Below are 26,434 nucleotides of genomic sequence, written 5' to 3'. Positions count from 1 at the left end.
AGGTGGCTGACGTGACAAGGAGTAGGGTCATCTGTCCAATTATTGATATAAAATTGAACCATATGTTAGTCCCAAAATGACGTTAAACCCCATCTCTCTCTCTCTCTCTCTCTCTCTCTCTCTCGATCTAAAGTGTACATGTAGCACGACTCAGCTCGCCCCCCCCCCCATTTTGGATATAGTTTTGAACTGAGTTTTGAACTGAGTTTTGAACTGATTTTGATGAACTGATTTTGGATCTAGTTTTGAACTGATTTTGAATAAAGTTTTGAACTGATTTTGATGAACTGATTTTGGATCTAGTTTTGAACTGATTTTGATTATAGTTTTGAACTGAGTTTTGAACTGATTTTGATGAACTGATTTTGGATCTAGTTTTGAACTGATTTTGAATAAAGTTTTGAACTGATTTTGATGAACTGATTTTGGATCTAGTTTTGAACTGATTTTGAATATAGTTTTGAACTGATTTTGGATGTAGTTTTGATCTAATAGGCAACTCTGTCATTTTAAATTTAGTATTGAACTAATACCCTTTCATTATAGATATAAATTTAAATTAAACATGCATTATGGATATAAAATTTAAACTTATACTCTGTTGTTTTTCTGTTGTTTTTTTTAAATGTTACAGATTCATACCCATAATCCATTTTGAGAAAAACTATGTTTTAAGATATTATCAAAAATTCAGATAAAATTATGAAATAACACTATTTTTTTCTGCCCGTTAAATGTCACAGATTTCGGTTAATTCATTCTCCGTTTAGGAATTAATTTACAAAATGGTGAATACTAATTTTGCGATAAATTAGATTCATGTTTAAGTAATTGGCTTAAAAAAAAATCTTAATGATGTAATTCATCATCATAGTTGGAAAAGTCATTTAGACAAAATAATGTAATTTGACAATCTATTTTTCAACAAACCATATTTCAAAAGTGATTGAAAGTTAAGTTAGAATTTAAATATATTTAATGATCAATTAAGCCTCTTTATTGTCCCTTTACTTCTTCCTGACCGTTGATTCAAAATGGTGTTTATTTTAGCTTTGCCTAATTACACGCAGACAATAGCATGGCATTAGCATTTAACTGTTCATAAATTATTCACCACCCTTGGGGCATCAAATCCCTTGCTCAATTTTTAAGGCCTGATTAGATCCCAAGAAATAAAGGGGCCTGCAGCAATGAGATTGCCAACCAATCTAACCATAGTAAAAATGTCATTTCTCAAGCCTGTCAGTTTCGTCAAGTTCTACAAGAGAAGCAAAGGACAGTGTTTATCGTAATTATTAATAACCCAACACACCACTCATCTTGCCAAAATATTGATCATTTCAAGTTTGTCCGAGAAAATTTGACCAAATCTAATAGATGTGCAGCAATAATCAATTTAGCGTCTGCGTTATTGGATATTAGATCCCAAGTCAATAAATTCATTCTCATAATTTGGAATATTTTGTAAGAAGCTAATGTCACTGGTTTCATTCCAGGCGTTGTGTTCATGGCTTTTCAAGTTTTATTACATTATTAAAACAGCTATATTACACCCATACATCACCCCTAGAGCTCAGCAGGTTTCGATATTAAATTCATGGTAAAATGAGATTTAACAACGTAAAAAATAGCTCATTAGTACCCATATTATTATGAAACTTGGAGATAATTGAGGAAAGTTGTGAAGTGAAAACCATCTCTCTCCTCCATCATGTTAGATCAAGTGTTATAGGGATGATGTAATGTATTATTACACCTCATATATGGCAGTTATATTCACTTTCAATACCACCTCAAGCAACAGCTAGAGTTAACTCACCAAATTGGTTTTTCAATTGGTGCAAATACCATGGTTGACCTACTCTAAACGCTCATGTAAGGCCACATGAATTTTATTTTGTTTTTTGCTTTTCAAGGACTGACCAACATAAAAATTGTTACTTAAAATTTCTATGTTAAAACTGTTGATGATCAATTACATTTATTGGACATTATCTATTTTTTCATGCTTAATAACCCACTCTAAATGTATTTGGATTGATTATTAAATATTTGATTAAGAAAATAAATTTGGATTTCATCAGATTAAAAAGAAGCCAAATCAAAATATTTTACCCAACAATTGTACATGCTGTTGGCTTCTCTTATATTGTTGGGGGGTTGGATGGCCGAAGGGTTAGCACGTGTGCACTGCATCATAAAGCCTGTCATTGAGTCAACTGGCGTGGTTTCGAAACCCCCGGTTGTACGTGACAGGCGACCCTACTCCTTGTCACATACAAACGGGGATTCAAAACGTCGCAAGTTGACTCAATGACAGGTCGTATGATACAGCACGCACGTACTAACCATTCGACTATCCACCCACCCACCCCTCCTTGAAGAGATTGTCTGTATAATTTACATACCTGTAAAACACAAATGAATCTAAGATTTTTAAAAAATTAGACGTCTTTGTAAACCACTTGAGATGATGCATTCGCTAACCATTCGTCCATCGAACCCCCCCTCTGCCAATGAATTACAAACTTGTATTGGCCTTATGATGGATATAGGTTGTGGGAATCTAGCGCTGGCAGATGATGTGAAAATTGCCTATGATGTAATCTATTGATTTCTCCAAGTAAAACAAATATGATTGGAGGATGGAAATCTCTAGGGTCTGGGCCTCCCAACACCTTAATGTAGTAATAATGGCACATTTCCTGTAATGATTTAATGTGTCGGCAAATTTACTCGAGTAATTTTGGCTACGTCAGGATTTCTAAACTTAAAGCTGTCTTTATTATATGTTATGAATTAAAAATCCCCGTTATCTGAACAAGATGTCAATTTGACTTTTACATCCAAATGTGAAACATTATTTGTTAGATATGTGAACTCCCCAGATCAGAGTTGGTATAATGTGTTCTATAAAGAGTTGGTATAAGGTGTTCTATAACAAGTTGGTATTATGTGTTCTATAAAGAGTTCGTATAAGGTGTTCTATAGAGTTGGTATAATGTGTTCTATAACAAGTTCGTATAAGGTTTTCTATAAAGAGTTGGTATAAGGTGTTCTATAAAGAGTTGGGATAATGTATTCTATAAAGAGTTGGTATAAGGTGTTCTATAAAGAGTTGGTATAAGGTGTTCTATAAAGAGTTGGTATAATGTGTTCTATAAAGAGTTGGTATAAGGTGTTCTATAAAGAGTTGGTATAAGGTGTTCTATAAAGAGTTGGTATAAGATCAAGAGTTGGTATAAGGTGTTATATAAAGAGTTGGTATAAGATCAAGAGTTGGTATAATGTGTTATATAAAGAGTTGGTATAAGGTGTTCTATAAAGAGTTGGTATAATGTGTTCTATAAAGAGTTGGTATAAGGTGTTCTATAAAGAGTTGGTATAAGGTGTTATATAAAGAGTTGGTATAAGATCAAGAGTTGGTATAAGGTGTTATATAAAGAGTTGGTATAAGATCAAGAGTTGGTATAAGGTGTTATATAAAGAGTTGGTATAAGATCAAGAGTTGGTATAAGGTGTTATATAAAGAGTTGGTATAAGATCAAGAGTTGGTATAAGGTGTTATATAAAGAGTTGGTATAAGATCAAGAGTTGGTATAAGGTGTTATATAAAGAGTTGGTATAAGATCAAGAGTTGGTATAAGGTGTTATATAAAGAGTTGGTATAAGATCAAGAGTTGGTATAAGGTGTTATATAAAGAGTTGGTATAAGATCAAGAGTTGGTATAAGGTGTTATATAAAGAGTTGGTATAAGATCAAGAGTTGGTATAAGGTGTTATATAAAGAGTTGGTATAAGATCAAGAGTTGGTATAAGGTGTTATTTAAAGAGTTGGTATAAGATCAAGAGTTGGTATAATGTGTTATATAAAGAGTTGGTATAATGTGTTATATAAAGAGTTGGTATAAGGTAATGAGTTGGTATAAGGTGTTCTATAATGAGTTGGTATAAAGTGTTCTATAAAGAGTAAGTATACCCTAGCATATGTACGACACACATCATCAACAGTTCAACACTAATCAATTGTCATTTATTGTGCTTGTTAATTTTATTTGATATTATTCCGATGCGAGACAAATAATTGATCCGGTGTCAAATCAGTAAATATTTGGAATTCTAAGACAATAGCCTGAAATGTCATAGTCCATGGTAAATTCTTTTACATAGCCATCCATCTTCTCTTGTCCTAGTATATGTCGACAAACCCCTTCTGAATACAAGGATCAGTTGATGAATTCCCTTAATTGAAACCTTGTACTCATGAATCAGTTCTTTTGATAAAACTGTAAATTGGTAGTGGTCAGTCCTAGTGGCCAGTCATTGAAAGCCTACAATACAAATAATCACTGCATTATTAATGTGGTTGTATCAAAGTTGGGGGGTTGGATGGCCAAATGGTTAGCGCATGGGTGTTGTATCATAAGGTCTGTCATTGAGTAAACTGGCGTGGTTTCGATTCCCCAGGTGTATGTGACAAGTAGTAGGGTCGCCTGTCCAACCTCGTGGGTTTTCTCTAGGTCCTCCGGTTTCCACCCACTGCTAAAGACCCTTACGTGCAATTGAATTACTGAAATAAAATTGAACCATATGTTAGTCCTGAAATGACTTAGTTTGTGTCAGTGGATGTTAAATCACAAAAGTTTGTTTGCTCTGTGAACTCATATTTGTGAATGTCAGAAAGTTAGCTGTGAAATTACATCAAAGTAAAGTTCACGATTTTTAAAAACAAAAATTGAGAGTGTGTGATATTTGAAATGAAAGTAGATCTAAAAACTAGTTGCAGATACATGTATATCTAAACAAAGTAATGTTATGTCAAATAGAGACTGAGTACACATGGCTATAGAAAGATTAACATGATAATATGAATATATTTGTTGGCTACTTCACATTAGGGATCAAAGTGTGACTTACCTGACGCTTTTAGAGAAAAAAAACAACAATGAAGGAACATCAAATAAACGATGTTCTGTGGGGAAGATAATTCCATCATGGAAATGTCATATGATATGTTGAAACATCCAACAACCTGTTAGAGATAAAATTCTTCCATGTTTTTTTTACGAAAACTTATCATCAGCAGAAGAGGGATAAGAGGTGAAAAGCGAGAAACGAAAATGGCAACGTTACACAGTTGTTGCATTTGACTGGTTGATAACTGGGTATCAGAGGCTAATGCTGCCTTCCATTAGTTAAAAACATGGGCGTTAAAAGGTAGCTAATGTTCCCCAGACACATTATAATACAAGCACTAAGATACCATAATGTACGACAGATACAATATATTACAAATACTATGATAGTAATAGTAATACCCGCGCAGTTACTCATCACAAATATCATAATTTATTAGCCTTGTTAACCTTCTGTTCCTCTCAATATCTGTACATAACATACCATTGTCTCTCTGATCTTCTATCAATATATAACATTCCCCCCTGTCAACACTTTACACCTACCAATATTTCTTAGTCTTTATGAAAAAAACCTGGGATATCAAATCAACCCATCTGTGAGTATTCGACACAGTGATGGCTTTATTCCTATCTATTATCTAACTTGAAGACATATAAGTATTGTTTGATGGATGGGCGTATGTTTATTTCTACACCGGATCCACCAGATACTGAGATACACATGGTCTTCTTATGACTCTGACAGACAATACTACAAATGGCAACCAATTGCTTAAATCATTTATCTTAATACTCTTCAACATTATCTGAATTTATGTCAAGACCAAAGAAATTAATACTTAAATAATTTTGAAATATTTGTTTGAGTGAAAGTTTGATCTAAGATTTGTCCAATTGGCAAGTTTGGTTAATTTATTGTTATGTGATATTTAGGAGTTTTCTTTGGGCATTATTTTAGTTGTTGATAATAAGAGAGAGGGAGAGAAATGGGGTTTAACGTCCACTCGACACAAACTAGGTAATTTCAGGACTAACATATGGTTCAATTTTATTTCAATAGTTCGCTTGCGCATAGGGGTCTTTAGCAGTAAGAGGAAACCCACGAGGTTGGACAGGTGACACTACTCCTTGTCACGTACAACCAGGGAATTGAAACCATGCCAGTTGACTCAATGACAGACCTTATAATACAACGCGAAACCGGTAACCATTCGGCCATCAAACTCGCCTTCGGATGGGGGAAAAAACCTGTGTATACATTGGTGTGCTCGTCTTCATTAGCCCAGTCGGAGCAGAATAGTAGGACGATAAACCCCATTTCATTTCATTTCACAAGTTTCAACTTTTCTTCGGGCAGTGTGAACAGTATTATTAAGATTGATTACGTAAATGCACTCACGGTTAAAACAAAAATGTTAGTTTTCAAACTCTGCATGAATTATTTTATTATATAATTATATGATATTATGAAAGATAAGATGACATTTAGATTAAACAAATCATATCAATAACCATAAATAATAATATATTATTGGTGTACTTATTCACCTTTAAATTACTTACATCCTTCTCTATAATTTATTCAGTTTATTAGGTATATATACATGCTAATATATGCTAATATGAAGGTATAGTGTATGTAGCAAAGATAAACTTTTGCACTACAGGTGGGAGGGGGGGTGGGGTGAACCAGTGTGCGAATGGATATGACCAATTTGTATAGCATTTATGCTATTGATCTTTTTTCCTATCACATGCTTAGTAATGGGAATCTTTAGGATCTCAAGTTTGGTATTGTTGGATTTTGCCATGTTTCCAGGTTTCCTCCAACAAATGAAGATTCTTGCTTGTAATAAAGGTATGCCATATCTCAAATTAAACCCCATTTCTTCTTCTCACATTTATTATAATTTCTGTCGAGTAGTCTAATGGGAATATGTAAGATCGGCAGGGTGCACAAGGACATGATGCCTTCTCTCTTATTTGGGATAACATAAAAGATCTGTTTGGAGTGCTAATTTAAAGACTAGGCCCCGAGTTCACAAAGGATTCTCAGACTTAAGAATATACTCAAAATTTTTCACCTTATTTTAAACAGCCCTTTATAAAATTTTTGTTGTTTTAATATATCAAATACATCAATAAGAAACGATGTCTAAAGTTTTTGTGTGCCTCGATCAAAGATATTTCTCATAAACAGTGATTGAAAGTTGAGTAAATTCTTAACTTTAGGCTGAGAATTATGCTTAGTGAACTCTGGGCCAGTCTATTTTAAAATCTTGTGTCATTCTGTGTTTATACTTGCCATGGTTTATAATGGAAGCAAATCATGATGCTGTATATTAGCAATATGTTTACTTTATAAATAAGAAAGACCAGCATTTGATTGATATAGTACCAGTTACAAATCTCTCTACTACACAAATCACCACCGATTTGATAGGTGACTTGTGAAAATTATTTGGGCAGTTTATATGAAGATCAATAAATCCATCAGAAGACGTTGTTGAAAATCCCATCCATCTTTCAAGAATTTAGCAGAAGATAAACGTCAAGTTCGATAGCCGTCCCTTCGTTCAATATGGAAGACGGGATGATAGTGTTTAATCTAATATAAAACATCTTGATTCTCAATTCCGTAGAAAAAAACGGAAAAGATAAGACTTTTAAGAATTTGATAAATTTGTTTTGACGTTTGCCATGTTCAGAATCTAAAAATTCCTCCCATCAGAGTGGATTTCTTTTCGGTAATATTTTTTACTCTCAAAATCCTCTAAAAAATAAAATTTGAAATTTGTTTTGACATTGCTGTGTTCAGAATCTAAAAATTCATCCATCAGAGTGGATTTCTTTTTGATAATATTTTTTATTCTTAAAATCCTCTGAAAAATAAAATTTAAAAAGATATTTGAAAGAATAGAAAATTGTTCTTTACCTATACCGAGTCTAGTTTACAACCCCCCAAATCCCTTGTGGAATTTTTGTCTTCTCAGAACTATTCCACCAGCTTGAGTTTGTTCCCAAAAAACTCCTGCTGAACTCTTTTCATAATTTGTCATTCAGTTATGTTTTTTGTTGGTCGTAAATTTGATTTAAGAATAAAAAAAATCACATAATTCTTCCAAAAAGGGAGAAGGATGTTTATGATAAATTTTTGATACTGTTACAAAAGACTTTAGTTAAAATAAGTTTTTTTCTTAGTGACCATGTTTCTCCTCCCTTATCTTTTTGAAATATTTACGTTTTAGATTGTAAACATTCTAAAATTTGTCTTGACTAGATTTATTAAAGGGGAACAGTCTGGTATTTGAAGAATATTTTAGATTGTAAACCTTTTTTTCTTGACTGGGGGAAACCTGCTAGAATAAAAGTCTGGTATTTGAAGGATATGAAATGAAATGTAATTGGCTTAAAGATGCATTATGTAAAAGCTAACTCAGCCTATAGCAGGTCTTTATTTTGGCTTCAAATGTTATATGAATTATTAATTAGACATTTATTAACACGACAAGTCTATAATCAACCCTCTAGATTATTGGATGACTGAGATTTTAAATGTTATATAAACTATTATTCAGACATTTATTAACACGACAAGTCTATAATCAACCCTCTAGATTATTGGATGACTGAGATTTTAAATGTTATATAAACTATTATTCAGACATTTATTAACACGACAAGTCTATAAACAACTCTCTAGACCATCGGATGGCACCAATTTAAATGGATTAATACACCTACAATATTTAAAAAATTAATGATAAAATTGATAATCGAGTCTTAGTCTTGATTATCAAGTAACCTTGCTACGATAATAAACAATCTAGGCTACATCTTCCAGCAATCTTGTCTTCACTCAGAATAAAGTAATTTTACTGAAATTTTCAATATATTCATTTTTCATTATCTATATTTATATTATTATAGCAAGTACATCCAACTCTTTAAAGGGACAATAACACTCTTGCTGGCTTGACAGCTCCAGAAAATAAAAAATAGCCTTATTCTAAGTATTAGATGTGTTAGTGTCCTACCTGTTGTGTAAATTATCCATTAAATCATATTTTACTTGTCCAGAGGGTTCGAAAATATTTTAAAATCCAAGTCACATTTGAAAAGGTTTACGTTAGGCTTTTCAAATCATTTAGTTGGATTTTTCCAATTTTTTAAATTAGGTGTGTTAAGATGAAATTTGTATCATCAATTAATTGGAATACTGTAAAATAGTACAATTTGTTGACCAGAATAAAGATTAGGACATATTATTCAGTTACAACAAGAGTGGTATTGAGCCTTTAATTAAATCTTACATAATAAATTTTTAACTGGTTTAACATGCTAATTTTCTGCACCAACAAACCTAATGGAAACAGGTTGAGGGATGTATTCAATCATAAGTACTATTACAAAATATATTAGTCCAAATATTATTAAAATCTATAAATTCTAATTCATTTTATGATCATATACAGTTTTCATTATTTTCTATTTTCTATTCATCACAGTTCTTAAAAATAATATCATTATTAATATTTTTTTTGTACTTGGCTTAATTAGAAAAACTCGAAACGCCCAAGAACTGAATTATTCAAAATAATGCTGTTTGTTTAACTCAGAAATATCAATCACTGTAATTTAACGGGCCACACCTTCCTGCAGTCCTGAATTGGCCACTGCTTTTTAAAGTACTCATTATATATACTTTTGCTTTACAAGAAGGCTTATTTGGATTTTCTGACATGGTTCAGTGGTACAGGACAGAGGGCCTGGCAAGGGACAACGTATAGTCATTCAGATGGTACAAAAAGAACCCTGGACATGGGCTGTAGTGCTGCTGTCAGGCCAAAATTTCCCCTATAGCGCACTGTATGGCGTATACCCACCTTCACATTAGCCCAGTAGGACACTAAACCCCATTTCATTTTATTATATGCCCTCATTTTCATTTGGACGTATATTGTCGTCGCCCTTGGACGTCTGGACGTCCGGACGTCCGTCCACAATTTGTTTGTGTACTCTTTACAGGCCATAATTTTGATCCAATTTTGACAAATCTTAAAATATAGGTCTATCTCCTAACGATCTTGGTTCCTTTCGATATTGGCATGTATCAGACCATATCTTCATGGATTATGGCTCCTGATTGTACGAAAAATCAGGTTTTTAGCTTGTGGACACTCAAGAGGTCACGATTTTGATGAAACTTGAAATGCATCTTTATAACCCAAAGATCTTGGTTCCTTTTGATATTTGCGCATTTCAGACCATAACTTTCTGGATTATTGCCACTGATTGTACAAAAAATCGTGTTTGTTTTTAGCTTGTTCTCTATCCATCTCTTGCAAAATGTGGGCATATCCTGGCTGGCAGCCACTGGTTTCATTTCGTTTTATAAAATATATTTCGTTCTGTCCCTTTAAAACAATATTAATATATTCGTCTGAATTTTTTCTCCTCAGTGATAGATCTGTAGAAAGTTAATGTAAATCTTATCCAGTTAAAACTGACATATTTTGATGAATATAAAAAGACACGAAGACAGATTGTGATTTCATAGTTTATTTTTCTATTTTCTCAAGGGATTTGTTTGACTTTGTTAATTTTACAGTTCTCTTTGATTTGGTTCCCCGATGTTTATCAGAATGTATACAACGTTACGTAACCTTTGACTTGTTTGCTCTTCCATCTCTTGGGAGTTGGTCGATCTGATAGGATTTTGAAGACTTATATAACATACGGGTAATCCAATGGAATCGTGGGGTCAAGGAATATTTTTATGATCTGATATTTTCTACCAAATGTTTCAGATCTGTCTGGCACCCTGCTTCACCAGGTCTAGATTCGGATGACATAATGGGTTTATTAAATGTATTATATGAAAGCCGAGAAACAATGAATCGGTTATTGTATGGTAATATGGAGGTGTGGATGACGGAATCTCTATAATAATAACAACGCTAACAATAATGATAAGGTGTCGAGTATACACCCACCTCTATTCATAACTCTAGTTCCATAGTTCCTGCCACAAATCTTTTCTTCACTTCAGGAAACCAAGTACAGATGTAAGCTGTCTGCATATAGTTTAACACAAGTTTCAAACCTAAATGCACCAAATGGCTAATAGTCGTTTTCCTTTATTAAATTTAACAAAAAATAAAGACTGTTAAGTGTTCTTGAGATAGCAATTTAGATGATTAAAACGAAAAAAAAGTGTAGATGAGATAGCATTTTGAGTTCCAGGTTCATTGATATAAATTAATTATCCTTCCGACTTTCAGTAACAAAAAAGATAGTGAACTTTAGATGGCCTTAACTTAAGTTAGAATTAATTGATTTTACTAAATTTCAGACCAGTCTACTTTTTGATAATGTTACTTCTCGTTGTGTCAAGGCTTTTTCTTATTCTTTAAATTTCAAAATGATGAGAGAGAGAGAAAGATGAGGTTTAAAGTCCACTCAATACAAACTTGTTTATTTCAGTATGGTAATCTTTATTTCAATTATTTGCTTCCATGCAGGGATCTGTAGCATTGGGGGGAAATTGGACAAGAAATTCCACAAGGTTAGGCAGCAAACCCTACTACTTCTCACAGAGAAGCTTGGGATTGAACCCTTGCCACTCGATTGGTTAGCACATGCGTGCTGTATCATAAGGTCTGTCATTGAAGCAACTGGCGTAGTTTTGATTCCCCTGTTGAACGTGACAAGGAGTAGGGTCGCCTACCCAACCTCATGGGTTTTCCCCAGGTCCTCCGGTTTCCTCCCACTGCTAGCGACCCCTGCATGCAAGAGAATTATTGTCAATCCCAAAATGACCTAGTTTCTGTCGCATGGAGGTTAAACCCCATCTCTCTCTCTCTCTCTCTCTCTTTCTCTCTCTCTCTCTCTCTCTCTCTCTCTCTCTCTAAAGTCTACATGTAGTGCGACTCAGCTCGACTCCACCCCCACCCCCACCCCCCATTCGAATTCAAAGCGAGTTTGATATCACTGTTTGAATAAAAATAACAGCAACAGAAGAATAACTCTGTTTTGATCTAGAATATATACCCAGATCCTGTAATTCTTGCACTGTATTTGAAACATCGTGGTAGGAAAATTACATGTTTTTGATTAACCGTCAATTAAACACCCAGTGGAACATGCTGTTTTTTTCAACTGCCTATCTGTTTGAGCTCCTTCAGAATTCAAACTCCAGGAATCTGTTTTATCTGATTCTGGTTGTTTAATATGTGACATTAACAAAATATCTGATCTATGAATCTGATGTTTGATATAAAAGAGATGAGAAATGTAACATTCTAGTATGACATGTTTAAAGAAAACTGCCTACTGGTTCCATATCTTATTAATCATACAGTTTCACACATACTTAAAATTATCCCACGTTAGGTGCATTTGTTCATGCTGAGACAAGTAATTAAATGAATTTCACTTGCTTCTCTACTTGCTGAGCAGAACTTGTTGACTTCTACCCCCCATCCCCTCCCCGTTTTTGTGAAGTTGTACCAGGTCTTTCGAAAAAGTTAACGTACCCTCCACATGTAAGCACTTATTTACACTAGTTTGACTGTGACAAGTACAGTGGAGTACTAAAAATATGCCTATCGGAGCAAAATTCACATTTAGAGGGGATTGGGTTCCGGAGGCTTGACAATTTTGAGGTAAATGAAAACACCCTCTTCTGTGCAATTGAATAAAGGCATCTATACTGTTTTTATTTTGACTAGTTTCCTGTAGATAGTTTATATTGGGATAGAGATAGTGCTTCTTTTGTACAAGTTGAAAATGAATGAAATGAAATGGGGTTTAATGTCCTACTGTTCTGCACCGAACTGGGCTAATGAAGACGGACATATGTCATACAGTGTGCTATGAGGGAAATTTTGCCCGGACAGTGGCACCACGGCCTACTCTTATATCGAATTCCAACTGTCAAGGGATCTTTTACATGCACGCCAATGTGTACACGGGACCTCGGTTTTTCGTCTCATCTGAATGGCTAGACAGCTGTCCTTGTCAGGCTGTACAAGTTAAAACTATCAATCCAATTTGGCTTCATTGAATAACATTTATTGCATGCAAAGCTTAAACAGTTTCATGTACCACACCCACTATGCCAATTTTATATAATCGAATAACTGTATTGTGATGTATATTTGGAGGAAACCGTGTACACTACTCTGTATGCCACACACAGTATTCCATTAGGATGTAAACGTTGCACTTCCTCTAGGCAGTTCTAAAGAGTGGTACTTCTCCATTTTTAAAATCACAACCAACACCCTTTGCCATGTTGACCAATTTTAAAATTTTGATAAAACTGTCATTAAACATACATTATGCAAGAGCTAAATTTCTTTAGGCCTGAAATAGTATCTAAATTATTAATTAGACATTAATTAACTTATCCAGACCATAATCAACTCTCAATGTCATCATATGAATCCGATTTTCCACAGATTTGAATCTGATCTGCGGTTCAACAGCCGTTGATGATAAACCGTAAAAGTGGATAATCGAGACCTTGTTTATTATGGTAATGACTGTAACAATGACTCTGAAATTTTCAGCATATTCCCCTTACATTATCTATTTTTTAACTATTATAGCGAGAACTGTCAGCTCTTTATCTAATCTCCCATAATGTATCTTTATATGTTAAATTATCAATATTTCGGGACTAACATATGGTTCGATTTTATTTCAATAATTCGCTTGCGCGTATTGGTCTTTAGCAGTGGAATAAACCAGAGAACCCAGAGGTTGGACAGACGACGAAATGAAAATGAAGTGGAGTTTAACGTCCTACTGTTCTGCTCCTAACCTGGGCTAATGAAGACGGGCATACGCCATACAGTGTGCTATGAGGGAAATTTTGCCCGGACAGCGGCACTACGGCCTACTCTTATATCGAATTCCAACTGCCAAGGGATCTTTTACGTGCACGCCAATGTGTACACGGGACCTCGGTTTTTCGTCCCATCCGAACGACTAGACAGCTTTCCTTGTCAGACCCTCCGTCCTGCATCACTGACAAGGAAGAACCACGCCAGAAAATCTGGATGAACTTTCTCGGCCAATGCAGGGATCGAACACCCGACCTCCAGGCTAGCGAGCTAGCGTCTTACCCACTTAGCCACGTGATTCCCTGGACAGACGACCCTACACCTTGTCATCTACACGCGGGGAGTTGAAACCACGCCATTTGACTGAATGACAGACCTTATGATGCAATGTGTAATTGTTAACCATTCGGCCACAACTTTCACCACTGAAATATACAAAGAGCTTTAAAGTTTTACGAAACATTAGTCTCTACTTATATTGTACTACATTTGCATAAATATTTTGTATGGGTATATGAAGTAGTTTTTTGAAAAGAAACAAGTTTAATTGATTCTTTTGTTTAATTAATGCACACTTGATTAATTCTTGTAAACTTGTCGAGGTCTAGCGAAGAGAAAAAACAAGTCAAGTTGGTAATATAATGACATTGTAAGCTTACAAAAAAAATAAGAGTGTTTTAATGGCTTCAACTCTGTAGGTTTTTTCACAAAGTCTATCTTCAAGTTGAAAAATGGCAGTACTTAAAAACCTCTGTTTAATTGTGAAGCAAGGCAATACAATGCATGTGATAAAAAGAACTATATTTAAAGGTATCATCCCTGATATATGTGGGGGGTTGGATGGCTGAATGATTAGTGCATGCGCGTTGTATCATAAGGTCTGTCATTGAGTCAACTGGTGTGGTTTCGATTCCCTGGTTGTACGTGACAAGCAGTAGGGGGTCGTCTGTCCAACCATCATTGGCATCATGGGTTTCCTCCGGGTCCTCCAGTTTCTTCCCACTGCTAAAGACCCCTACACATAAGCAAATTATTGAAATAAAATTGAACCATATGCTAGTCCCAAAATGACTCTCTCTCTCTCTCTCTCTCTCTCTCTCTTTTCTCTCTCTTTTCTCTCTCTCTCTCTCTCTCTCTCTCTCTCTCGATATCTTTTTTCAATCCTTACAGATCTATTTCACTAACATGGAAGTTTTATATATTTACCCAAATTACCTTTTATAGAAGTAGCTCTGTTGTGTTCCCCCGTCCGTCCGTCCGGTCTGATCCCAGAAGACAGAGGACATAGCATAGACATCAACCAGTTTGTGGATGGAATGAAAAAAAACCGAGGTCCAATGTATACAAGAACCCTTGACAGCTGAAATTTAATTGCTGTCGGGCAAAATTCACTCAGCACACTGCATTGCATTTCATTAGCCCTGATGTTGCTGAAAAGCAGAACGTTACACCTCGTTTCATCAAGGTAGCAGTGGGTGTCATGCATGGGGCAGATGATATTGACTCGTTTTGACACACCTAATAATTCTTTGCTATGACAGTATCAGTTACTTTGAAACATTCCCCTTTAAATCCGCACTTATATCTGCAGATGTCTGGTGAAGTCTGGGACTCCACCTTTAAATGTAAATGTTAAGAAAACATCCATCAATCGACATAAACAACAAGATTACAACAGGGTTACAATCAAATCTTTCAATAAATTCAACATGAATATTTTTCTTGAGGCCACATGTCTGAGTGAGCCATTTCATCAAGCATCTCGGCAGTATAATTCAACAACCTATACATTAAAGAACTTTTTATCGTTATCTGAAGAACCTCAATCGTTATGATTTAGCGATGAATTTATTTCTAGTGGTTCCACCTGTCAAACTTTAATTAGTTAAATTTAATTAAAAAGTTATGTACATATTCTGAAGTCCTTATGTATATACTTACAAGTTCTAGGACCAGATAATTAAGTGTTTAAAATTTTTATGGTTATCTTTTTTTTTTTGTGCAATTCCCACCCATTAGACGCTGCATCATAAGGTCTGTCATTGAGTTAGCTGGCATGGTTTTGATTCCCCTCTTGTACGTGACAAGGAGTAGGGTCGCCTGTCCAACCTCGTGGGTTTTCTCCGGGTCCTCCGGTTTCCTCCCACTGCTAAAGACCCCAACATGCATGCGAATTATTGAATTAAAATTGAAAATTATGTTAGTGCAGAAATGACCTGGTTTGTGTTGAGTGGATGTTAACCCCCCCCCTCTCTCTCTTTTTATTTAGCAAGTTCTTAGCAATAGTTATATTCCATTTTAAATGTAATACCACTTTTAAAGAAGGATTGTAGAACATATATTGAAAAACAAGGCACTTGATGCTAAAGCAGTTCTATATTTTGTACCCCACCCTTACATCGTCTAGATCTCTGCATGCATGCATGTTATGAATTTCCACCATGCGGTATCAAAATTACGAATAAACTCAAAATTTGCAACAAAAAACTTAAATATTTTCAGAACTAAAGTGTAAGACACTTGAAGCTAGAGCAATCCTACATTGGGTACTCCACCCTCAACATCTCTGCCTGAATATAATATGAATTTTTACCATGTGGTATTAGAATTAAGAAATAAAAAAGAATCCTACATGTTGAAGTGGGGATGTGTTTTCTTTGAATCTTAAGTACCAAGTATAGGATTCGTGTATAGATTGATATTCCATCTGTTAAAACACCTGCAGATTTTTTCTTTCAATGGTTGACTCGACTCTATTATGAATTCAATTCAATATTTGTTTAGGCTATTTATCAAATAAATATTCCATATTCTTTGAAAAGTATCATTTTGGACAGGAATAGAAAGTACCTGACACCACTTCATATATAGATAAAAAACAATACATCCAAGTTAACAATAAAATAAGTAAAATGGTTTATCCATGTTTTGTGGGTTTTCTCTGGGTCCTTCGTTTCCTTCCACTGTTAAAGATCCCAACACGCAAATGAATTATTGAAATAAAATTGAACCATATGTTAGTCCTGAAATGACCTAGTTTGTAGACATTAAACCCCCTCTCTCTCTCTCTCTCTCTCTCTCTCTCTCTCCTATCATCATGTTATGTAAAATTTATTGAATAAATCCAACAAATGTTAGTCCTGAAATGACCTAGTTTGTGGACCTTAAACCTCACTCTCTCTCTATCTCTTCTCTCTCTCCTATCATCATGTTATGTAAAATTTATTGAATAAATCCAACGAAACTCACATTAGATTAAATTGTGGAAATAGTTAACCCTATGTCTATAATATGATTATTTTTCTTTTTGTACTGTCATCAGTTTTAAACATTTCTACTTCAATTTAAATTACATGTCATTCAAATTATTCTGCATGTTACTTTTTTATACTGGAAAAAATGTTTTATTTAAAGTAGGTGACATATTGATTAGTTTCTCTACGATTTAAATAAAATGCAATCAGTATCAATACTCGACTAAATCTATCTAGGTTTTTACATTAGAAAGGTTCAGCACGCGGAAGACATCTCACCTATTCTCATAGCCTGGTTTTCACTCATCGGGTATCTATGTTTTTACATTAGAATTGTCGATGGTTTAGCACGCGGAAGACGTCTCACCTATTCTGATAGCTTGGTCCACGCTTGTCAGGTGTAACCCATGCTGGGTTGACCAGGAAAGGAAAAAGGGTCTAGTCATTCGGATGGGACAGTAAAAACAAGATCCTCCTGGTCCGCACTTGTCAAGTGTGGCACATGCTGGGCGGATGGGACAGAAAAACAAGATCTGCCTGTTTACATGATGGAGTGCCCCATAATAAACCTTTGGCAGTTGGGCCTGATGCCACTGCTCAGGCCAAATTGTCCTACTCATATTGCACACATAATCATAGAAATAACAATTACCATTATGTTGGTCTCAAAGTGACTTATGTTTTGTGTCACGAGATGTTAAAACACTATTTCATTTCATTTCTAATTAAAGATATATTATGTAAGATTTAGATCAAGAGTTGGTCGTTCTTGCTATAATATTTCCCAAAATAGATAATGCAAAATGAATATATTGAAAATTTTTTTTGGGCAAAGTTATCAATGGGTCGTAGTTTTGGTATCACGTCATTTGGGACTCACGTCATTTTGGACTCAACATAAACGACATTTGGGACTCAGTTGACTACGTTTGGGACTTGATTGGCGTCAATTGGGACTCAACACAAACGACATTTGGGACTCAATATAAACGACAGTTGGGACTATTTATTTATGAGATATATAGTAACAGCTGTCTTAGTTGTCTTTCGTTTTATTTAGTTGATCGGCGATTGTTGAGACCGCGATTAACACTGCTAGTTCTCCTTTGTTTTGTTTTATCTGCGAGTATAAAACTTGACAATGATATATTGTTGAAAATTTGTGTATATTTAGTAATACTTCGTTGTTTTTCTTTTATCAAATAGTAAACGAGCTTGATTGACCGACCACTGCTAATGTTTTTTCGTGAAACGGTATAACTGCAATCAACACACGGCCGCCATTCTCAATGATTGACAACTCACGTTTTTCCTCATCCACCAAAGAACCGTTAGGTTTCTTTGAACATACTGCAATCAGCTTTAATTATCCCGCTTTGATCGTTGCCATTTCTTATATTTTCCACAAAAAAACTTTGCCTTGTACGCACTTATTTATCTATTGGTATTGGTGCAGCTCACGGATTATCGTTCACAATTTCAAGGGGCATGTAAAAAAGATTGCATGTCGTGTAAATATTTATTTTGTTTTTTGTGTAGGTCATTTTCAAATAAATTCATCAGCATATTATTCGTTTTAAATAAATATATAACTTTTATGAGAAACGATGATTATCAAAGAACCGTAAGTGCAACTAACTAATGTTTTATCGTTTGGTTGAGCCTTTTACTAACCACGTGTTTCATGTTAATAAACATTTTCTTTCGTGTTTTGAATTGGCCTATTTCTAATAAATTATCCCGAGTCCCAAACGTCGTATACCCGAGTCCCAAACGACGTATACCAAAGTCCCAAACGTCGTATACCTGAGTCCCAAATGTCGTGGTCATATTTTTTTGAGTCCCAAATGACGCGAGTCCCAAATGACATGTAATCGTCAATGTTTGCATTGATCATAACCACCATACTGGTAATTCAAGTCTTAGCCTCGTTTCTCCATTTTTAAGTTAAATCATTTAATGACCAAACCGTTCTAATCTACTTAAAATTGGCGCCATCCGATGGCGTCAAGAATGTCTAATTAATAATTTATATAACATTTATTAAGACCCAAAGAAAGACCAGCATTTAATGACCAAACCGTTCTAATCTACTTAATAATTAATAATAATGTCTAATTAATAATTTATATAACATTTATTAATACCCAAAGAAAGACCAGCAATAGACATATTTAGCTCTGACATAATGCCTGTTTAAAATACCATTTCCCAATAGTTGCTAAATTTTACAGAACGTTAGTCAATAAAACATGGTTGACAGAACAACTGAAATAAATATTTGATGCGATTGTAGAAACATGACTATTTGTTTACTTTGTTAATTACTGAATACACGAACATGAAAGGAATAGTTTGCTTCCAAGTATTCAAGCTTACTCTAGGTTTGGGCGATATAGTGTTTTTTATACGCCCCCATCGGTCCGTCTGTCCGTCCATCATCCACAATTTCTTGTAAACCCTCAAACGACAAAATTTATAATCTGATCTGTATGGAACTGTCTTGTAAAGGCCCCCAATTACCTACAAAGGAATAAATATGCGACAACCCTTGACGACCGCTCGGACGATTTAGCTGCTGTGGGCGTATGTTTTGTTGCCTGGCAACCTATCTTTCAGTATATTCAGAAATGTTGACTCTTTGGAGACAATAAAACAGATTTGGAAGTGTATTTGACAATTTGGAATATTGCCTGGAATTACAATGAAAGAATTGCTGTATGTCAGTATTCAGTAGAGGTTTTATACCCTTGTTAATGACCACATAGTAATATGGTCTATACTGTGGGTTTTTTCTGGGTCCTCCGGTTTTCTCCCACTTCTAAAAGACCCCTACACACACCGAAGTGTTGAAATATCATTGAACCATATGTTAGTCCCCGAATGACCTAGTTTATGTCAAGTAGATGTTAAACTCTCTCTCTCTCTCTCTAGATGGAATTTTATTTTATTATCTTAAAGATCAAAGATCTACCTTGATAATTATCGTAATCCTTTTCAATTTACCTACCTGGTATAATGTACCTATAGTAATTACTCGTTATCAGATTGGACTTTTCTAAATGTTGTAAGTACTTCAGATGGTATTGGTCAAGGTTTTCTGACCAATTACTAATGGACAATTTCCTCATTACTATTATCATTATCAAAAGAGATCATGGTTTAGTTGATAATTTACTGGAGATATGTGGTTAATTGACTTTTCTTGAAAATTGTTGTTACTATTCAGATGTTCATGCTTACAGAGTTGAATTAAGAAATACCCGGTGATATATGGTTGATGGCTTTCTTAGAACCTATTATGATACATATCTATAGATGCATTCACATCAGAAGCCGGGGACAATCTATGGAATTTCAGAATCCTAGTCTGAATACTGGCATTTAATTCCTCTACACAATATTTCAATCTGGTTAAAACACATACAGATCCTATTTCGTTTCGTTTTTTATAGTTCAGAATTTTGTTTTACTTGTCTTTACTACACTAGGATCTGGAAGAGTTGTTATATAACCCGCGTTCTGAATGATGTGATGGATTAGCCAATGAAACGTTCTGTTACGGAGAGTTTTTGGCATGAGGTGAACAGAACTGTGGGTAACCCACTAGAAACATCAACGCTGATTGGTTAATCAATTGTCTGATGTCATAGGGTCAAAAGTCGCTTGTATGATCAACATCAGTGTTGATTTAAATTGACATCTAATTTTAGTGTTTTCAATGTCGAAGACTTTGGATGATATTGAGTTACAAACTTAGCTACTTGAAGGTCAGTAAGCTAGTCAGATGACACCCATACCTTTAAATCAGATATCTTGTACAAAAAATTGCTGAGCTAGCAAAAAAAATCCACTATGGTATACTCCAGTTTAATTTTATATTTGTCCATCTTGGTACATGTGACTGACAATGACTGGGGTACCTCCCTTTATAGTTCACGGTTTTGTTATTATATTTGGGTGGGATCATTTATGTAAGGAATCAATTTAAGCTTTGGTATTTCTAATTCAGTCAATGATGATGTAGATTACTCACATAGTTCCTAGTATTTTTTCTAGTCTATGTTTGTGTTTAATTAATCTGAAGTTATTCCTCAGTACGTGTCAAATTGCCCAGTCGTTTACTTTTCCCCCACCTTCTGAATTATTAATTTATAGTGTGTTTGATCATTTTTATACGCCCACATTTTTATGTGGACATATATTGTTTTCACCCTTGATTGTACGAAAAATCACATTAACAGGTTTTGGATTCTCTGCTGGTCATAATTTTTATCTGATTTTAAAAACCATTTAAATATATCACTGTTACACCATAATGAAGGTTGGGTTCAAATTTCGGGAAAATCGAAACGAAACTGCCCGACAAAATGGCCACTCCTTGTATTTAAATATATCACTGTTACACCATAATGAAGGTTGGGTTCAAATTTCGGGAAAATCGAAACGAAACTGCCCGACAAAATGGCCACTCCTTGTATGCAAATAGTGTAAAAGTATTTAATATGAAGGTTGCGGACCCGTTAGAGGTCACAATTTTCAGTTCCTTTTGATATTCAAGCATTTAAGACCATAACTTACTGGATTATGCCCCATGATTGTACGAAAAATCACTTTTTATTTTTTAGCTTGTTCTCTATCCATCTCTTGCAAAATGTGGGAGTATCTTGCATGGAAACCACTGGTTGTAAGTCTGGAATCTCTGTTTTTGTCCAATTATCATTTATAGAATGTTAAGTCTTTTTTGGGAGCCTGTAATCTCTGTGGTGTCCTGTCATTCAATTTTATCAGTCTACCCAATTATTATCATCTTAAAGCATTTTAGTATTTTGAGGGATTCTAGGGATGTTGGCACTTATTTCCAAACATTTGCTTTTTATAAATCTTTTGAATTATTAGTAATTTTCGGAGTCTTGATCTTCATGCTTATTTATTCTGAATTCATGTACATTTGAATTGTTTGATGATTTGTTTCCCTGCACGTTATAAATTAATATAAATTTATACTGTGTTTGGTGGGAGCCACGCTGGCTAAGTGGGTAAGACGCTGGCTCGCTAGTCTGGAAGTCGCGTTTTCGATCCCTGCATTGGCGTGGTTTCCCACTGTCAGTGGTGCAGCACGTAGGACCTGAAAAGGACAGCTGTCTAGTCATTCGGATGGGAAGGAAAACTGAGGACCCATGTATACATTGGTGAGCACGTAAAAGATCCCTAATTGACAGTTGGAATTCTATATAAGAGTAGGCCATAGTGCCGCTGCCCAGGCAAAATTTCCATCATAGCACGCTGTATTAGCCCAGTAGGAGCAGAACAGTAGGACGTTAAACCCCATTTCATTTCATTTCTGTGTTTGGTCTGGAATCTCTACGCTTATATATTGCCAAAAACACCCCTCAAAATTCCATTAAACTGGTTTAATTTATTACTCTAAAATACCAGACTAATTACGCATTCAATGTAAATAGTTTATGTGTTTTCATCGTATAACTACTCCCCGGATGTGCTAAAAGGATTCTTACTTCACACTGACATCTTTAAAACTGTTTAATACATCAATTTTATACCTAAAACATTTAAATAGATTTTGTGTCTGCTCTTAAAATCAGCAGCTATCATAGCAATTTTGAGTCTAATAAGGGGGGTTGGATGGCCGAATGGTTAATGCGTGTGCGCGTTGAATCATAAGGTCTATCATTTAGTCATCTGCGTGGTTTCAATTCCCGGGTTGTACGTGACAAGCAGTGGGGTTGCCTTCCCAACCTTGTGGCTTTTCTCTGGGTCTTTCGGTTTCCTCCCACTGCTAAAGACCCTACATGCAAGCAAATTCTTGTGGAATGGACATAAACCCCAATTCTCTCTCTCTCTCTCTCTCTCTCTCTCATTCTTTGAGCCTTATATTTTATTATGTGTTAAAAAGAAGCATTGTGTTTATGGAGGTCAGTATAATTTGTTGCCATTGAATGGTCTGTTACCATAGTAATTGTTTAATATAAACATAATTTAAAAATTCCTAACAGTTTAAACTCTGTTACTTGCAGGTCCTTGTTTATCTCTCCAGAACTTTGCTTACTGTATAAACAATTGCCATTTTAGTTGCCAAATAATTTTAAGAAATTGAGTATTGTAATGGTATACTTGATAAACGTGGTGGTTTGCGGGAAACATTAAAGATACATTATGTAAGATTTACATAAAGAGCTAGCCATTCTTGGTATAATAATTCGAAAATAGATAATGTAAAATGAATAATTTTAAAATTTCATTCAAATTACTCTATTGCGAGCAAAGATAGTAGCATTTGAAAGTTTGACAGGATGTGTGACTGAATATCGTAGACAGTGCCAAACAAGGGACAGTCTAATTTACGGTCTCCCGAAATCACTTGGACCTAGTTCCTAGAAAATATTACGTATAAGGTCGATTTAAAATCAAAATTTGCCTGGACCATTTCTAACAACATTTGTATTACCACGGTGGCTAAGTGAGTAAGACACTGGCTTACTAGCCTGGAGGTCTCGGGTTCGCTCCCAGTTTTGACCAAGAAAGTTTTATCAGGATTTTCTGGCGTGTTCCCCCTTGTCAGTGGTGCATGACAAATGGCCTGAAACGGCCAGCTGTCTAGTTGTTAGGATGGGACGAAAAATCGAAGTCCTGTGTACACATTGGCATGCATGTAAAAGATCCCTTGGCAGTTTGAATTTGATATAAGAGTAGGCCACGGTGTGACATAAGCCTGTCTTAGCCAGCCCAGTAGGATCAGAAAAGTAGGATGTTAAACCCCATTTCATTTCATCTCACTCTCTTTCTCTCTCCAGAAAGCAAAAAAAGATTAGAATAAACATGTAGACAAGGTGGGAGGTACATCTCTATAATATAATTGTTTAAACTTGATCTCATATTAATTCCACATGTTAAACGAGTCTATATATTCAAGCCAACCTCTAAATACACTGTTTGTCTTTCTATTGTCCATCTGTGTGCCGGGGCACCGAGGGGGTAGTTACTGTGTTGATTTTCATTTTGTTCTCAAATCACCATGTATGTGTAACTATTTACTGGTAGTTATATTGTATCATTGTCTGGGGGGATATTTAGCTAGAATGATGGAGAGCGTTCCAGACTGGACGTGTTATCAATGAGCCAGTAAATTAGGGAAATCAGTGAGTTGACAATCAAGGGAGATAAGGAGAGAGTTTGAATGATAAGGATGTCTGCTCTCCTAATCTTGTGTCAATTTTATCATAAAGGTGACATACTTCACAAAGTCGGTATATCGTGGTCATATGGCACATCCAGACAGCAATTTGTCATATTACCGAGACGTGGAATAAGTGAGAAAAGGCCACTCTCATGATCATATAGATAATCTTGACTGATTATTTCAAAGAAAACTGTATTGTAACTAAATATGAGATATTTTATGGTCAGTATTCTTTTAAACATATCTTGGTCAACAAGACAGATATGTAATATTACCGAGATTAAAATTATTATATTGTTGATCTCTATAGGCCAATTGAAATACATAAATCATAAAATGGTGAAAATGAAAGTGAAGCATAGTGAATTGACCTTTTAAAGAGGCATTATCACTCCCATATACTTACAAAAGAAGAAGAAACTTTATTGCACAAAAAAAACTTGACAAGGTTATGTGCATATACAAATAAAAATAATAGAAATATACATGAAACATAATTATACAAAGATACACAACTTTACAAAGACACGAACAAATTGTATACAAATATAAGAGTAGTTCATAGCACTGCTGCCCAGGCAAAATTTCCCTCATAGCACACTGTATGGCATATACCCGTCTTCATTAGCCCAGTTCGGAGCAGAACAGTAGGACGTTAAACCCAATTTTATTTCATTTCAATTAGATGTTTAATAAACGTACAGAATTTTCTAAAATATTTTTATACAAAGTGTAATACATTCATTGTAATAATTTAAAATAATAGTGATTTGTGAAAGGATATCCCAGCAAACTATATTAATAATTAGATGTAGACTTGTGTGACATACATAATTAACCGATATATTGCTGCAATTATAATTAGATGTAGAATTTGTAACATACATAATAAAATCTTGCGCGCTGACATTCAATGGAAATGACATAGTTTTAGTCTGACGGATCCACATCCGAACCTTCTTTGTTGGAATAAGTTTTTTTTTTCTGGACGGTTTCTGTAATTTAGTCATAACTCCCTTTTAATACACTGTCTATTTGTAATTCAAATACCAAAATTTATTATAGGACGTGTTCTACAAGCATGCATTTATATCCTTTCCAAAACAAGTCACAAAAAATATATTAATTTGAGTTGCAAGATATAATGAATTGCAGTAAGACAGCATAACACATAAAAATGGCTATTTTTGGGACATGTTCATTGCCGTAATTCAACAATAAAGCTATATATTGACTTGAAATTTGATGGTCATTAGGAGAGGTCATTATTACAAATGTTGAATATAAGAAATGGACTGTATAATTCTGGAAGTTGTTTCCAAACTGTATATAACATCACAAAATTGAAAACTGGACAAATAATGGGTTTTAGCTTTCATTTCATTTCTGCAGATGATAAGACAACTGTGTAGTTGACAATATTCTAGTTCGAGATTTTATTTTCTTCTTTTTTATTACTGGTACTTGGTCATTTTAGGAGCCACAACTTTTGTCTGTTATTCAAATTGTAGGAGTGTAATTTATTTTTATACTTGCACAGGCTATCAATTCATATTGTTTACATGACCTGGAGTATTGGAAGGACTAATAAATTTTTTTTCTAAGAAGAGATTACGGGTGATCACTTGAACCCTTCTCCTTTGTCTTAAAATGATAATTTACAAGATCCCTTGCTTTGAAATGTCAATATAATGGTGTTCCCCTGATATACTACAGTGTGACAGAGAGGGAGGGACAGACTGAAGCCAAGTAGAAGAATAAATCACTTATTAAATTCCTTTTGTCTATTTCCTTTTAGATGTGAGATTTGAGACCAGTGAACCAAGTCTACAAGCAGACAGCCTGTATCACCACGACCATAGCAAGCACACACAGGGCCTCTCTTTCACACACCATCTCACAGTCAGTATTAGCTAGCCTGTTGAAGGATCAACATATTAGCTGAAAGCAGACAGGGCTTTGAAGCAGTATGACAGGGAAAATTCATGGATAAATCTCTGGCCGTTAGTGTGAAGTTTAACAAATTATTTTCAGTTCATTATTCATGTGTCTAAACTAAGCTACAATTATAATCTGTTGTGGATTTATCGGAGTGTGTGACTTTATATAAACGTGAGATTAGGGAGTAGGGCTCTACAGATTTGTGTATAAAGGTAAGTACAGGTTTTATCATTAACATACAGGTAGATGATTCCTTTGATTTTAGTT

General features: G+C 34.8%; 1 protein-coding gene across 1 annotated transcript in view; it reads left to right on the top strand.

Annotated features, from left to right (window-relative positions):
- LOC126819696 (semaphorin-2A) overlaps window positions 1-26,434 on the top strand; it is a 115,234-nt gene that overhangs the window by 1,397 nt on the left and 87,403 nt on the right. The window contains exon 2 of the mRNA XM_050547891.2: window positions 26,025-26,379. The gene's annotated coding sequence lies outside the window, so the exon portion shown is untranslated. The remainder of the gene's footprint in view (window positions 1-26,024; window positions 26,380-26,434) is intronic.

Source organism: Patella vulgata, chromosome 4 (assembly GCF_932274485.2).
Source record: "Patella vulgata chromosome 4, xgPatVulg1.2, whole genome shotgun sequence".
NCBI lineage: Eukaryota > Metazoa > Mollusca > Gastropoda > Patellidae > Patella > Patella vulgata.
This window is presented reverse-complemented; position numbering and strand designations above follow the sequence as displayed.